The sequence below is a fragment of the Meriones unguiculatus genome, chromosome 8 (assembly GCF_030254825.1).
Source record: "Meriones unguiculatus strain TT.TT164.6M chromosome 8, Bangor_MerUng_6.1, whole genome shotgun sequence".
NCBI classification, from domain to species: Eukaryota; Metazoa; Chordata; class Mammalia; order Rodentia; family Muridae; genus Meriones; species Meriones unguiculatus.
Genome location: NC_083356.1, coordinates 52,788,770 through 52,804,168, shown reverse-complemented (window position 1 = coordinate 52,804,168; position 15,399 = coordinate 52,788,770). Strand labels below are relative to the sequence as shown.

General features: G+C 37.9%; 1 protein-coding gene across 1 annotated transcript in view; it reads right to left on the bottom strand.

The window, feature by feature from the left end:
- Positions 1–15,399, bottom strand: part of Csmd3 (CUB and Sushi multiple domains 3) — a 1,323,831-nt gene that overhangs the window by 342,253 nt on the left and 966,179 nt on the right. The window lies entirely within an intron of this gene.

Here is a 15,399-nt window from a genome sequence, read left to right as displayed (position 1 = left end):
ATAAATAAAATTGGAGAAATTCTGACCTATTTTTGGCATTTCCCAATTTTCCACTTCCTTATTTCATGAATAATCCTCCCCATGAGCTAGCTTGGCCACAATTTTACTTATAAAAGATTGTAAGCTTGTGGGATATGGGCGTCCATTCCAGAATCCTGCATACCTGCTATGATGTGTAGTTTTATTTTGTTTTATAATAAACCTTCCTTTCAGCTCATTATTGTGTCTTAATTCTTTCTCTGTGGATAATAAAAATAAAACTTGTGTCAGGTTTGTAATCTAGACAAGTTCAGAATTACCTACTCACTAAGAATGAAAGGAGACTGGTTGGCAAAGGAACTGATCATGTGACTAAAGTTTCTGAAAATTTAACAGCTGCGGCCTCCTGCATGCAAAGAGATGTAGGCTGAACTGAGAGTCTATGTAGTTACTACTGGACAATGGTGCCCTCAGTCAGGCTTATGCAATGACATTTCTATCAAAATGCCATGCAGAGCGGTTCTAAGCGCTTCCACGTTGTTGAATGAAAGCACTTGCTGGTTGGGTTGTGGGACAATAGCTGCTCCAGCTGCTCCGTGCTTCTGGACCTCATGAATCTGCCTTTTGTTTATAATATTGAATGCCCTAAATTATGAATCAGTAAATGAAAGCAGATATATTCCAGAGAACTTAAGGCAATGTTGTAAATTATTGAATAACAGTAAGGGATTACAGGAATTTCCTGTTTTACCAGCCGTCAGAAATGTAACATAGATTGGATCAACAGTGTCATATCATTAATCCACACTATTGAACTTCAGTATTTTATCTGATATCTAACATTAATTTAATATTTCTAGTTGAGTATCAGTATATTACTTGCTTAGCTCCAAGTAATAAATTATTCCTAAAATTGATGTAATTCAGATAACACGAAGGACCAAGAGCCATAGCATGTCCCTCTCTCTCTCTCTTTATTTAATTTTTTGGTTGGAACAATTATAAAACTTTATTATTTCAATTTTTATATATTTATTATAATTTATTTACTTTGTATCTCAACTGTAACCTCCTCCCTCATCTCCTCCCCGTCCTGCCCTCCTTCTTTCTTCTCCCCCTATGCCCCTCCGCTAGTCCACAGATAGGGATAGGGGAGGTCCCCCTTTCCTTTTCTATGAACGTAGCCTATCAGGTATCATCAGGACTGGCTGCATTATCTTCCTCTATGGCCTGGTAAGACTCCCCCTCCCCAAGGGGAGGTGATGAAAGAGCCAGCCACTAAGTTCATATCAGAGACAGTCCCTGTTCCTCTTTCTAGGGAAGCCACTTGGATACAGAGCTGCCATGGGCTATACCTGTGCAGGGGTTCTAGGTTATCTCCATGCATGGTCCTTGGTTGGAGTGTCAGTCTCTGCAAAAAAACGTTGGGCCCAGATTTTTTGGTTCTGTTGGTCTCCTTGTGGAGCTCCTTTCCCCTCTGAGACCTAGCTTTTTTTTTAATTTAAATTTTAGTTTTATTAATTACAGCTTATTCACTTTGTATCCCAGCTGTAGCCCCCTCCGCCATCACTTCCCAATCCCACCCTCCCTTCCTTTTCTTCTCTTGTGCCCCTCCCCCAGTCCAATGATAGCGGAGGGCCTCCTCTCCTTCCATTTGATCCTAATCTATCAGGTCTCATCAGGACTGGCTTCTTTGTCTTCCTCTGTGGACTGGTAATGCTGCTTCCCCCTCAGGTGGAAGTGATCAAAGAGCTGACCTAGCATTTCTTAAGGGACAAAAATTGTTCTCTTCTCTTTTAAGCCATAAGAAGGTTTTATACATTTTGAATTCATATACAAACTTTTTATTAGTTTATTTACTTCTCTATTGTCTAGTATTTTTTATAGTGCCTACACAGGACAAGTCTTGCATACATAACATGTCCAATAATGTTCATGAATAAGGATTTGGAGAAAAAGTTATTTTCAGGAAAACAAGTTAAAGTCATGCAAACAGCTTCAAAGTAAATTTTGAGATTAAATTTAAAAATAAAAGCTTCAAAATTCCCTGTAGGAATTCATTTACGATAGTCCCATTTGGTTGAATAGGTGAGAATCTTCAAGGAGAATCATAGAAGAGGACAGCGGTCATTGCAGCAGGTATAATTAAATCCACCACAAACAGTCAAGAAAATGAGTATTTCAAAGAAAAGATGCTGCAGTAGCAAAAACCAAATTTCATGGACACTTTGCTTTGCTCTCATCTGCATATTTAATAGCATATTTAAAATATTTCTGATCAAAATTAGCAATTTTGTATTCCTCCTACTAGAGTCGTCTGTCTGGGATCTAATATACAGCCCTTTTGAGTTTTATGATATATTTCTTTTCAAATCAAAATGTAAATCAAGCTCTGTTTTCGATTTATTATCAAACTCATTTTCCCTTAATGTGAACATTCTGTGAATGTGAATGTGAATTGCTGGTGATGACACAAAATGGAGATATTCTTGTAAATGAAGATACTTTATAAAGCATTTCTTTATGGAGAAAAGAGCACACAGACAATACAGTGTAAGCTACAGAGTACAACATAATTTAGTTCAATTTGGTAGACTCATTGTTGCTCTTTCATAAAGATTCAGAAATGTCTTAATTTTACAAAACCGTCCAGCTGCCTGTCTCCTCAATGACAGCTCAAACACTTGAAACTGACAATAAAATAAAGACTTGAATGAAGCATCAAATATGCGACCAATATTTACCACAACTAGAGGAATTTAATACTGTGATGAAATAAAAATTTATAGAGCACAAAACGAACTCAAAATTGACAGTGTCTAGATGCTTCAGATTTTCTGTATAACTTAGGCTGAGAACTCATTTTATCATGTAAGAGATCTTTATTTCTGATTTATTTTACTGTATTTTAAATTTAAATTTTAATTTTTTTCACAATTTATTCATTATATATCCCAATTGAAGACCCCTCCATCAACTCCCTACAGTCCCACCCTCCCTCCTCTTCTTCCCTATCCCCTTCCCCTAGTCCACTAAAAGGGGGAAGGTTCTCCACTATTGCCATCTGCCCATAGATTGTTAAGTTTCATCAGGACTTCCTGGATCCTCTTCCTCCTTGTCCTGATAAGGCCGCATCATCAGGGACAAGTGATGAGAGAGCAGTCAACTGAGTTCATGATAGAGGCAGACCCTGTCCTCCTCATTCAGAGATCCAAGCAACCAACTGGCTCATCCAGCTGTGTTGACTGTGAACCACAAGCACAAAGAGCATCACATTAGAGCCTCAAGGGTGGATTGTGGCAAGCATATCTTGGTGGTAAGCAACAGCTCTCTTGTTGGATTTAAGATCCACCCAAAAAGAGGAAAACTATGTCTGCTACTAGAAATCTAGCCAGTTATCCAGGGCTAGTGAAGTCCCCCTGGATACATGTATAAATACAAAACAAGTCCCATGCCTAAACTCAGAATACCATGGAAGGGGTGGAACTGTTGGATCCCAGAGTTTGTTTTGAGATTGTATCTCCTAATAATGTTAGAAATTACCTCTGCTGAGTCTCACCAAAATGACTGGATACATGTCAGATGTGGACAACAACAGAATTTTAACATTGTCAGGGAAAGACTAAAAGGTATCAATCCTTCACAGGGAACCAGAGACAGTGAAAGAATGTTGAGATTGGGGAAATCATCTTTCCCAGAGAACACACCAATTGTTTATTCAGTTACTTATTGAATATATAATGGTTATTCCTGAACATGAACATATAAGGAACATTATACATACTGAGCAGTTTATATTTAAGAATATGTACGTATATGCATGTATACTTGTAACAATAAATAATAAAAATAGATCCCATGAATTTGAAAGGGAAGAAAGGGTTTATGAACATATGAGAGGGTTTAGAGGGAACAAAGGGAATGGGTACATTATATGTTATAAATAAAAATATAAAAAGGTGCATGAAAAAAAATTAAATAAAAATTAAATATTTCATAATTTGTTATAATGGTTCTTTTTTTTTTTTAACCATGTTTATAGCAGCTTTATTCGTAATAGCCAGAACCTGGAAACAACCCAGATGTCCTTTTTCCTGTTCTTAACATTCTTTAGTTGCAGGTAGTTCTTCATGTAGGCTTGTGGCTTTGTGGTCTCTCCCCTGTCCCCTAAAGCATGTAAGTTGGTATTGTGTTTATCCAGTCCCAATGTACACATTTACAGAGGTTTCTGAATGTTTGCATCCACATTTGAGAGTCAGCTCTGTGCTGCTATGTGATATCTCTCATTGCTCATTTTTAACATGTTCATTTAGCTAGTTATTTACATCAGGTATAAGACTTTAAAACATTCTTTAATATTCCCTAACACACCCTTAAATTAAACAGATTATTCCTACTAATATAAATTCTTTTCACTGCTTGGGGAGGACCTCCTCCCCTTTCATCTGACCCTGTTTTATCAGGTATCTTCAGGACTGGCTGCAATGTCCTCCTCTGTGGCTTAGCAGGACTGCTCCTCCCTTGGGTGGGGAGGTCAAAGATCCTGCCATTGAGTTCATGTGAGAAATAGTCCCTGTTCCCCTTATTATGGGAAACAGATTGGTTACTGAGCTACCATGGGCTTCATCCGAGCAGAGTTTCTAGGCTATATCCATACATGGACCTTGGTGGAGTGTTAGTCTCAGAAAAGACCCCTGAAATATTTAATTATGAAATATTTAATTATGAAAATTAAATATTTCATAATTTGTTATAATTGTTCTTTAGGCTACTGTTCTTGAAAACAGTATTGTTTTAGAATTCTTTAATGTATTTATTTACTTTTGCAAATGTAAATTTTTACATTTAAATTTAACATTTAATTTTGACGGTTCTAGGAATATTTATATGAAAAAGAATAGAGACTCTGGGTAATATGATCAATCTTCATTTAGAAAGGCAAACGGGATGGACATCTGAAGAGAAAGAAAACAGGAACAGGACAGGAGCCTACCATAGAGGGCCTTCAAATGACTCTGCCTAGGAGGGTATCAAAGCAGATGTTGAGACTCATAGCCAAAATTTGTGCAGAGTGTAGGGATTCTTATGAAAAAGAAGATGGAGATGAAAGACCTGTAGGGGACAAGAGGTTCATAAGGAGAGCAACAGAACAAAAATATCTGGGCAAAGGTGTCTTTTCTGAGACTGATACTCCAACCAAGGACTATGCATGGAGATAATCTAGAACCCCTGCACAGATATAGCCAATGGCAGCTCAGTCTCCAAGTGGGTGTCCTAGTAAGGGGAACAGAGACTGTCTCTGGTATGAACTCAGTGGCTGGCTCTTTGATCATCTCTCCCTGAGGGAGAAGCAGCCTTACCAAGCTGCAGAGGAAGACAATGCAGCCAGTCCTGATGAGATCTGATAGGCTAGGGTCAGATGGAGGGTGAGGAGGACCTTCCCTATCAGGGGACTTGGAGAGGAGCATGGGAGGAGATGAGGGTGGGAGGGAGGGATTGGCAGGAAATGAGGGAGGGAGCTACAGCTGGGATACAAAATGAATAAACTGCAATTAATAATAAAATAAGTAAATTTGAAAAAATTATTCTGCTACTGAGCTACTAATCCACTTTTAGTGCAGTTTATATTTTAATAAGAAAAGTGTGAAGTTTTCTCCCTTATAATTATTCAAGAGTAAATACTTCTAATCTATACATAAGAACTGTGATACTTTTATTTATAACAGAAAGAATAAAAGTTAAAAGAGGATAAGGAGGAAATTTTGAAGAATAATATTACATTTTACTTTAGCATTAAGTAGTATAACAAAACATATATATACACACATATATATATATTCCTCACTAATTAAACTGTATATTATTTTTCAATTCATACTTCCTAGCATATTTGAATTCCACTTTCAGGAAAATAATACTAACACTTACCACTCTGCAGCATTTCAAATTTTATGTATTTTATGAATAAGTACTAGTACATTTCTTTGATTCAATTTTAAAATCTTAATTTTGTTTTTCTTTAATGTTTCTTTTCTGTAATGTTTTTGCTCATATTTTTCTTGTTTGCCATTTTTGTTGATAGTTGAATAAAACTTTTTCACACAGTCTATTTTTTCTTTTTCGTTTTTACATACAAATGAGTTCTTCTAACATGTCTCATTTTTATTTATTGAACTTTTGCCTCTAGAGAATTTCGTGGTTGTTAATGGTTTTTAACTAACAACTAGTACCTAGTCAAGAAAATTGAAGTCATTCAGTGGTTGTGAAGGAGTAGCTGATATTCAATCAGTTAGATGGTTGTGCTGAGTTTAGAAGTTTGAAGGAAGTACAAGGTGGAAAATAATGCCTGCCTCTGAGAAAATTGAGAGTTTGCAACATCTGAAATAGACAGCCACCTGCTAACATCACATTTTGTCTTATAGCTGCTCTTGTAATCATAACTTTATTGATCCCATTTCTCAGTTATTCAAGGACTATCTCTAACTAAAGACAGTTCTTTGCCAGGAAGAGCCTAGGAAATGTGGTTTCCAGATTTCACTTTAAATTTTTGAAAAAGTGCTTAGAAGGAGAAGATGCAATCGACTTGGCAAATTTTTGCCTTAAATCTTGTTTTAATGTTTTGTTTGTTTGCCTTATAAACACAGCTGTTCTTAGGCAGGATATTCTTCTAAACAATGTAAAGTTTCAGAACTCACTGGTAGGTCTCAAACATGTCAAAAATAAAGTCTCTACAATGTATAAATTACTAGGTATGCAAATTAAAGCTTACCAAGCTTTGATGCTATAACTTCATGAAAATAATAACTTTTTTATTCTAGCAAAGGAAACTATAGTCAGTGTGTTTTATGCAAACTGCAAATATAAAAGATGTTTCTTTGGTATTTGCTTTGGAGGACTTTGTATTATATAATGCTCCATTAGTCAGTACTTCCTTCGTTGCCAGCTTAACTTCAATATATAAAGAATAAGGAAATGCCAAATGTGTCTGGTCAGTGGTTTTCAGGACCACTAACCATATGGAACATCCTCACTCTTCCATGTAATTTACTTATTTTCTACTCACATTTGCATTAAGTAAATTATGCACTAAGAATAAAGTTAAAGTTGATAGGTCATCTGATTATTTTTCATGGTTAGCATTGCCAGTAACATGTTGGTAACTAAATTACGGAAACTAAATAGAATAATTTGTAGTGCATTCATAAAGCTAGTATACAAGAAAAGGCATTAAAAATTATCCCTTGCTTGTCTGTAATGAGACCCTGACATTTGGAATGGCTATGTTCTCTGAGCATCACTGAATCATTTCAAGAAAAAAATAAATATATAAAACTAGAAGGCTAGGTGAGTCCAAATATATTTGAAGTTTTCCCTTGAGATTGTAAATATTTTTGTAGTAGCATTTTTAGTAAAGAAAATGGGAATAGGAAATGGCAAAAGATCATTGTAATATTTTCAAGTGGTGGTGAATACTGGATATCTACCAAGTCAGCTTTTGACAAGCTGTAACCCACAAAATGGTAAGAATCACTATCAAAACACTTTGTCTCTTTTCACTGAATAACAGTAATTACAAAAGAAAGTACTAAAGGGATTTGTTTTTTTTTAATTTTTATTATTATTTTTTTTTAATTTTTTTTTATCAGTTACATTTTATTAACTCTGTATCCCAGCCGTGTCCCGATCCCTCATTCCCTCCCAGTCCCTCCCTCCCTCTCTCCCTCATCTCCACCGTGCCCCTTTCCAAGTCCACTGATGGGGGGGACCTCCTCCCCATTCATCTGATCCTGATTTATCAGGTATCTTCAGGACTGGCTGCAAAGCCCTCCTCTGTGGCCTAACAGGACTGCTCCTCCCTTCGGGGGTGGGGAGACCAAAGAGCCAGTCATCGAGTTCCTGTTAGAAATAGTCCCTGTTCCCCTCACTTTGGGAAACCAATTGGTTACTGAGCTACCACAGGCTACATCTGAGTGGAGGTTCTAGGTTATATCCATACATGGTCCTTGGTTGAATGTCAGTCTCAGAAAAGACCCTGTGCCCAGATATATTTGGTCCTTGTGGAGCTCCTATCCTTTCCCCATCAGACTAACTCCCCTTCTTTCTTATGATTCCCTGTACTCTGCCAAAGGTTTGGTCATGAGTCTTTGCTGAAAACACTGCTAGTTAGAGTCTTTCAGATGCGCTCAGTAGACTCCTGTCATACGTTCGATGCACATCCCATCTGTCTTTCTAAATGAGGATTGATCATCTTACCCCATGTCCGCTCAATTGATTATCTTTTTTAGGTGTATAGATTTCATTATGTTTATCATATCTTATAGGTCTATATAAGTGAGTATATCCCATGTTTGTCTTTCTCCTTCTGGGATATTTCACTCAGAATGATCCTAAAGGGATTTGTAATAAAGCAAATGTTCAATATGAAAGTTTGAAGAATTCATAAATCATGAATGACACTAGAAATGGGTTAAATTCTGATAATAATTTGCAAAACAAAGAATTCAACACCACAAGTACAAAATGACTAATGTTTTCTTGAGAAAAAAAATCAATGAAGTTACTTTGTAATCCAATCTTTGAACTTTTGAAGGAAATGTTTCTTCCCCCAAACCATATCTGTATACATTACAGGAAATATAGCTATGTCTTCATAGATTTCTCCTTAGAGACATGTGAAAAACTAAATTGTTTTGTCTAAAATACCTGAAAGTTTGCCTTTGCTCTTCTCAACCTTTATTTGCAGGGAATTTTAGATTTCTAAAGAATAACTAGCAGCTATTACTTTGAAAAGAATGGGGTGGGGGAGGAACGTGATACTATAAGAAAGTTAGAATCTGGGAGCAGGAGGATTGATACAGTGGTGGAATTCTCTAATGTCAACTATGGCTGAACCAAGTTTGACTCACTTGTCACTTGAGTACCAAAGTAAAGTTAATAGAAAAATTTGCTGATGAGTGTACTCCACAGAACAAGTGAGTTTTTATTGACAGATCTATGAATTGAAGACTAAACAGATTTAATCATGGAAGGATGCATTCTTACTAATACCTCAGGTATAATGAAGAATTCTCATTATATGTTTGTGTATTTATATGTGTAATTTATTTACTGGTTGACATTATTAAGATAATCTTACTGCTATCTTAATATTACATAGCAAATCTATTAATGAGTATGTCAAAATCTTTCATTCTACACCCTTAGGACTCCCTGAAATCAATGATTCCATTATTCAGAGAAACTCAATTTTGAGTCCAAGTATAATACAACCACATCATGATGATGTGAGGTTAATTTAATTCACACACACACACACACACACACACACACACACACACACACACATAACTTATTTTTCCAATTTAGGGTTAAAATTAGACTGATTTCTTCCAGGGCTCCAGAAAAAGGTTTTATTTTTCAAGAGAGGCATATATGACTAGTAATATCTGCTTCTCCTTTCCTCCAACCTTGAGCACACCTCAAGTATGTCCCAGCAGTAAAGACACTGTTGTGACCTTGCAACAGCAAATTGGAGGACATAAATGATCCCTCAATGATGATACTGCATAGGCGAAGATGACACAAATGTGGTTGATCATGTTGAGCAGTTGAATTTAGATTTCTTTCCCCTTTCATTCTTATATGTGATAAAAAAATACATAGCTGTTCAGTGTAAGTCAGAATTAGTTGATTTGCTAATTTTAGTGAGTGTATAAGATATTAACTATCAAAACAGATAATGTAAAATATATTGTGTCTTTAAAAAAATATTTGTAATTTTATTTTAAACAAATATAATAATACCTAAAGTCCAAATACTGAGCCTATAAGAAGGAGTACTCAGTGAACTGAACCAGTAATGGGATGAAGAATGACTATTAATATTAAAGGTAGTGTTGTCTCTGTGATGAAAGAGAAATCGTGAGATTAGATTACATGTGAAATGTGTGAATTCTAGGATCTCTGCTACATTACAATTCAGAAAAAACTGGGAATAACTGTAAAGGACTCATACATACCAAACTTGGGTGTGTGATGCTGGTTTTGAATAGGATTAAACATAAAGATATAAGTATCCAATTGCAAGCTTACCAGTTTTCTTACATTTTTATTCTTTAAGTGTACCTTCTTTAACTCACAAATTGTTTAATGCCTCTAAACATTTTAAAAGATTTATTTACTTTTGTTTTATGTGTATAGGTATGTTCCTGCATATGATGCTGTGGTTCAATGCCTCTAAAATTAAACAAACAAACAAACAAAACACCCATCATATCCCCGGAACATTAGTTACAGGTGGATGTTAATTAGAATGTTGGATCTTCTAGCTGCTGAGCTATCTCTCCTGCTGCACTAAACACATTTTATTTTCTTTTACATTTAATATGTACTGTAGCAGAAGTTTTGGTTTCTTTAAAAATTCAGTTAATTCCATGTGTGGTATATGGGAATGTGTTAATTTGTCCACAGCTGATAATTGCCTCCGGAACCACGAAGGGGGACATGGTCTTTGCCAGCTGGTAACAGCTTCTGTGGCACGGAGAGAAATGCAGTCTTTGCCAGCTGCATTTAGTGTAAACACGAGAGCACAGAGAGCTAGACTCAGAGCATTGGAAGAAAAGGATGGAAAGAATGCTTTAAAGAAGAAGACTGCTTTTTGTGTTTGCTGGTTTGCTGGGGACCTGGACTGCTTGATATTCTGATGACAGAGATTGGAATTGCCACAAAAAGAACCAAATTCCTCTACCCAGCCTGAACAAGTAAAGAGATCTATGTCCTCTTTCCCTTCTAACTTTCTTTCTCTCTTACTGAGGGTTGGGAGTTTGGAAGGAAAGTAGAGGATTTAGAAACCTCAAACAAGTGAGTCTATACTATGTGTGTCTTTCTCCTTCTGGGATACCTCACTCAGGATAATCTTTCCTAGATCCCACCATTTGCCTGCAAACTTTATGATTTCCTTGTTTTTAATTCCTGAGTAGTATTCCATTGTGTAAAAGTACCACAATTTCTGTATCCATTCCTCCATTGAGGGACATCTGTGTTGTTTCCAGGTTCTGGCAATTACGAATAAAGCTGCTAAAAACATGGTTGAGTAAATGTCCTTGTTGTGTACTTGAGCATCTTCTCCAACCAAGGACCCTGCATGGATATAACCTAGAACCCCTACTTGGTTGTAGCCCATGAAAGCTCAGTATCCAAGTGTGTTCCCTAGTGAGGGGAACAGGGACCATTTCTGACATGAACTAAATGACTGGCTCTTTGACCTCCCTCCTCCCAACCTCCAAGGGAGGAGCAGCCTTTCTAGGCAACAGAGGACCTCCCCTATCAGTGGACTTGGAAAGGGGCAGGGAGGAGATGAGGGAGGGAGGTTAGGATTGGGAGGGAAAGAGGGAGGGGAGTACATCTGGGACACAAAGCTAATAAACTGTAATTAATATTTAAAAAATTACAATTAAAAAAAAAGAAACCTCAAATAAAATAGAGTTTAAACATAGTGCCAATAGGTGACACTCAAAGTGGATGGTAAGAAAATCCAAAAAAATATATAAAAGGATGCTAACAGGTAGCACGTAGGTGGTTAGCCATAATGGAAAACTGAGTTTACTACAGCAGATGGCAAGTTAGGAAGGGATTTAAAAAACTCCAACCAAGGACCATACATGGAGATAACCTAGAATCCCTGCACAGATGTAGCCCATAGCAGCTCAGTGTCCAAGTGGGTATCCTAGTAAGGGGAACAAAGACTGTCTCTGACATGAACTCAGTGGTTGGCTCTTTGATCACCTCCCCCTGAGGGGGAGCAGCCTTACCAGGCCATAGAGGAAGACAATGCAGACAGTCTTGATGAGATTTCAACTTATACCCATCAGAATGGCTAAGATCACAAACTCAAGTGGCAAAACATGCTGCAGAGGATGTGGAGAAAGAGGAACCCTCTTCCATTGCTGGTGAAATGTAAACTTGTACAACCACTTTGAAAATCAATCTGGCACTTTCTCAGACAATTAGGAATACTGCTTCCTCAAGATCCAGCTATACCACTCCTAGGCATATATCCAAATATGTTCAAGTATGCAACAAGGACATTTGTTCAGCCATGTGGCAGCTTTATTCGTAATAGCCAGAACCTGGAAACAACCCAGATGTCCCTCAATGGAGGAATGGATACAGAAATTGTGGTATTTTTACACAATGGAATGCTACTCAGCAATTAAAAACAAGAAAATCATGAAATTTGCGGGTAAATGATGGGTCTTAGAAAAGATCATCCTGAGTGAGGTATCCCAGAATCAGAAAGACACAAACAGTATATACTCACTTCTAAGTGGATACTAGACTTTTAAGATCAGATAAACATACCAAAATCTGTACACCTAAGGAAGCTAAACAAGGAGGACCTGGGGTAAGATGATCAATCCTCACTTAGAAAGACAAATGGGATGGACATTGGAAGTAGGAGAAAACAAGAAACAAGGACAGGAGCCTACTATAAAGGGTCTTTGAAAGACTCTACCTAGCATTGTATCAAAGCAGATGCTGAGACTCATAACCAAACTTTGGGCAAAGGGCAGGTAATCATACGAAAGAAGGGGGAGTTAGTAAGACCTAGAGAGGAAAAGAGCTCCACAGAGACCAAATATATCTGGGCACAGAGGCCTTCTCTGAGACTGATTCTCCAACCAAGGACCATGCATAGATATAACCTAGAACCCCTGCTTGAATGTAGACCATGACAGCTCAGTATCCAAGTGGGTTCGCCTACTAAGGGGAACAGAGACTGCTCTGACATGAATTCAGTGGGTAGCTCCTTGACCTCCCCATTCCCCACTGGGAGGAACAACCTAGCTAGGTCACAGAAGAGGACACTGCAATCAGTTCTTGTGAGACCTATAAGCTAGGGTCAGATGGAAGGGGAGGAGGACCACCCCTACCAGTGGACTTAGAGAGGGGCAGGGAGGAGACAAAGAAGGGAGGGTGGGTTTGGGAGGAAATGAGGGAGAGGGCTATAGCTGTGATACAAAGTAAATAAACTGTAATTAATATAAAAAATAAAAATTAAAAAATAAGAATAAATAAAAACAAAATAATAATAATAAACCTGTTTCACAATGTCTACAAAGTGGCTGCAGCTGTTACCACTGGGTTCTTTCCCATGGTTTCTCCCAGAGGAGATTTTCTGGTTTTTATTTGTCTTCTTCCTGTGTTCCATCTTAAATGACTGACAAATTAGAAAAGTTACAATGTCTATGAAGGGGTTTGAGAAAAAAATAAGTGGATGGAATAGGAAAAACAGAAGTGTCACTCAATTCTCTCATTTTGAAAAGGAATTCAGAGTTGGCTGTGCAAATGGAGCATTTGCAGGTAGCGGTTGAAGCACTTGGGAAGCAAATAGCACTGCTAGTAATGGAAGAACAAAAGGGTTTACACCTGGTAACTGAGCATGGGATTTTCCCACAGGATGAAAGGGCGAAGTCAACTAGGCTATAAGACAGATTGCCTCCCCACCCTGCTCCATGCCCTTTCACTGCCAGATAGGAGGAGCCACCACATGAGGCAAGGGGCTGGGAAGACCAGGAAAGCTTACAGGGTAAAAGGGTTCATCTTGAGCCAAGCATGCCCTTAGCATTGTTGCCTTGGATTCTGCAGGCACCTACAGCTTTTCCAGTCTTTGTGCAGCATATGCCTGCTAAAGATGGTGGTCATGCTTATGATGAGATCACAGGGCAGCCAATAAAAATACTAGATCTGAAGTGCTTTAAAAAGCCCACTGTATTGTATGGGATGCATTCCCTATGCCTTAAAGAAATATTAAGTTACTGGGCTACACAAAACAGACTTATTCTCTAAAATTGGAAGGGATTGCAGTCAGCTGCGCTAGATACTGGTCAACAGTTACAACAGGTATCATGCTGGAGGAATGAAGCCACTAATGTAGAAAAACAAAAAATACTAAAGGGGATAAAGATCAACTGCTTGGTGAAGGGGCTTGTGTTGACTTACACGAACAAATCCGAGCTGATGATGATGTTTTAGAACTACGTCCTTGGTAGCTTTAAGAGTTTGGGATATGGTTGATGAGCCCAGGAAATGTTCTACTTCATTTATTAAGATAATACAAGGCTCTGGAAAATCCTTCATAGACTTCTTACAGATATTGGCCTCAGCTGTAAACAAAGCTGTTTGAACCTTGGTTGCCAGACAGGTGTGATAGAGACCTTGGCATTTGAGAACTCAAATACTGAATGTAAGAGAGTAATTAGACAGTTTAAAGCATAAGCAGTCTCAATAGACAAATGGATAAGAGAGACAACTAATATCCAAAGTATCATGCCAATATCATAGGACAAGTCATAGCTAGAGGTTTCAGACATCAAAATACCCATTGCTTTTATTGTGGTGAATTTGGTCATGTACCAAGAAAAGATTCAGAGATCACTGCTCTTCTTCTGTGGCCTGGTAAGGCTGCCCCCTGACTTGGGGAGAGGCATAAGAGGAGAGGAGGGAGGGAGGTTGGGGTTGGGGTTCGGAGGTGAAAAGAAAGAGGGCTACAGGTGGAATACAAAGTGAATAAATTGAAATAAATAAAAAAAATGAAAAGAAAAAAAAATAAAAATTAAAGATTCAGCACTCAAGCCTGCAGGTGTGTTAACTCTGGGGCATATGGTATTCACGGAAGAGAACAAGCAGTTTTTGGCTGCATCGGAATGCAGAGGCATCCACGGTTTTGTAGCTGCTATAGAAAGGGAAAACACTGGTCTAGAGGTTGCAAGTCAAAGAGGGACATAATCTCTTGTCATTGGGAAATTAGCAGAGGGGCCTGTCCTCTCAAGGCTCTGCAACAAACAATATGAGCCTCTTCCTTTCATCATCCAGGAGGTAACAGCAGGCAGGAACATGGAGGCAGGAGCTGATGCAGAGGCCATGGAGGGGTGCTGCTTCCTGGCTTACCCCCAAGAATTTCCCAGCCTGCTTTCTTATAGAACCCAGGACCACCAGCCCAGGGATGGCACCACCCACAATGGAATGAACCCTTCTCTATCAATCACTAATTAAGAAAATGCCCTACAGCCTATAGTCTTGTATTATTGAGGCATTTCCTCATTTGTGTATCCTCCTCTCTAATGACTAGCTTATGACAAGTTGAGATAAAACTTGCCGGTACAGGAAGTTACCAGTTTGAGGTTGGTCTAAATACTCAGAGGATTCAAGGGTTAGTGAACCAGGGAATCACAACTCCAGAGTATCCTGTTTGTAACCTATTATGATATCAAATGTTTTATTCAGTCAGTATTCACACTACATTAATTTTTTATGTAGAAGGTAATATTTTCTTTTTTATTAAATTTTTATTTTTTATATTAATTACAGTTTATTCACTTTGTATCCCAGCTGTAGCTCCCTTCCTCATTCCCTCCCAAT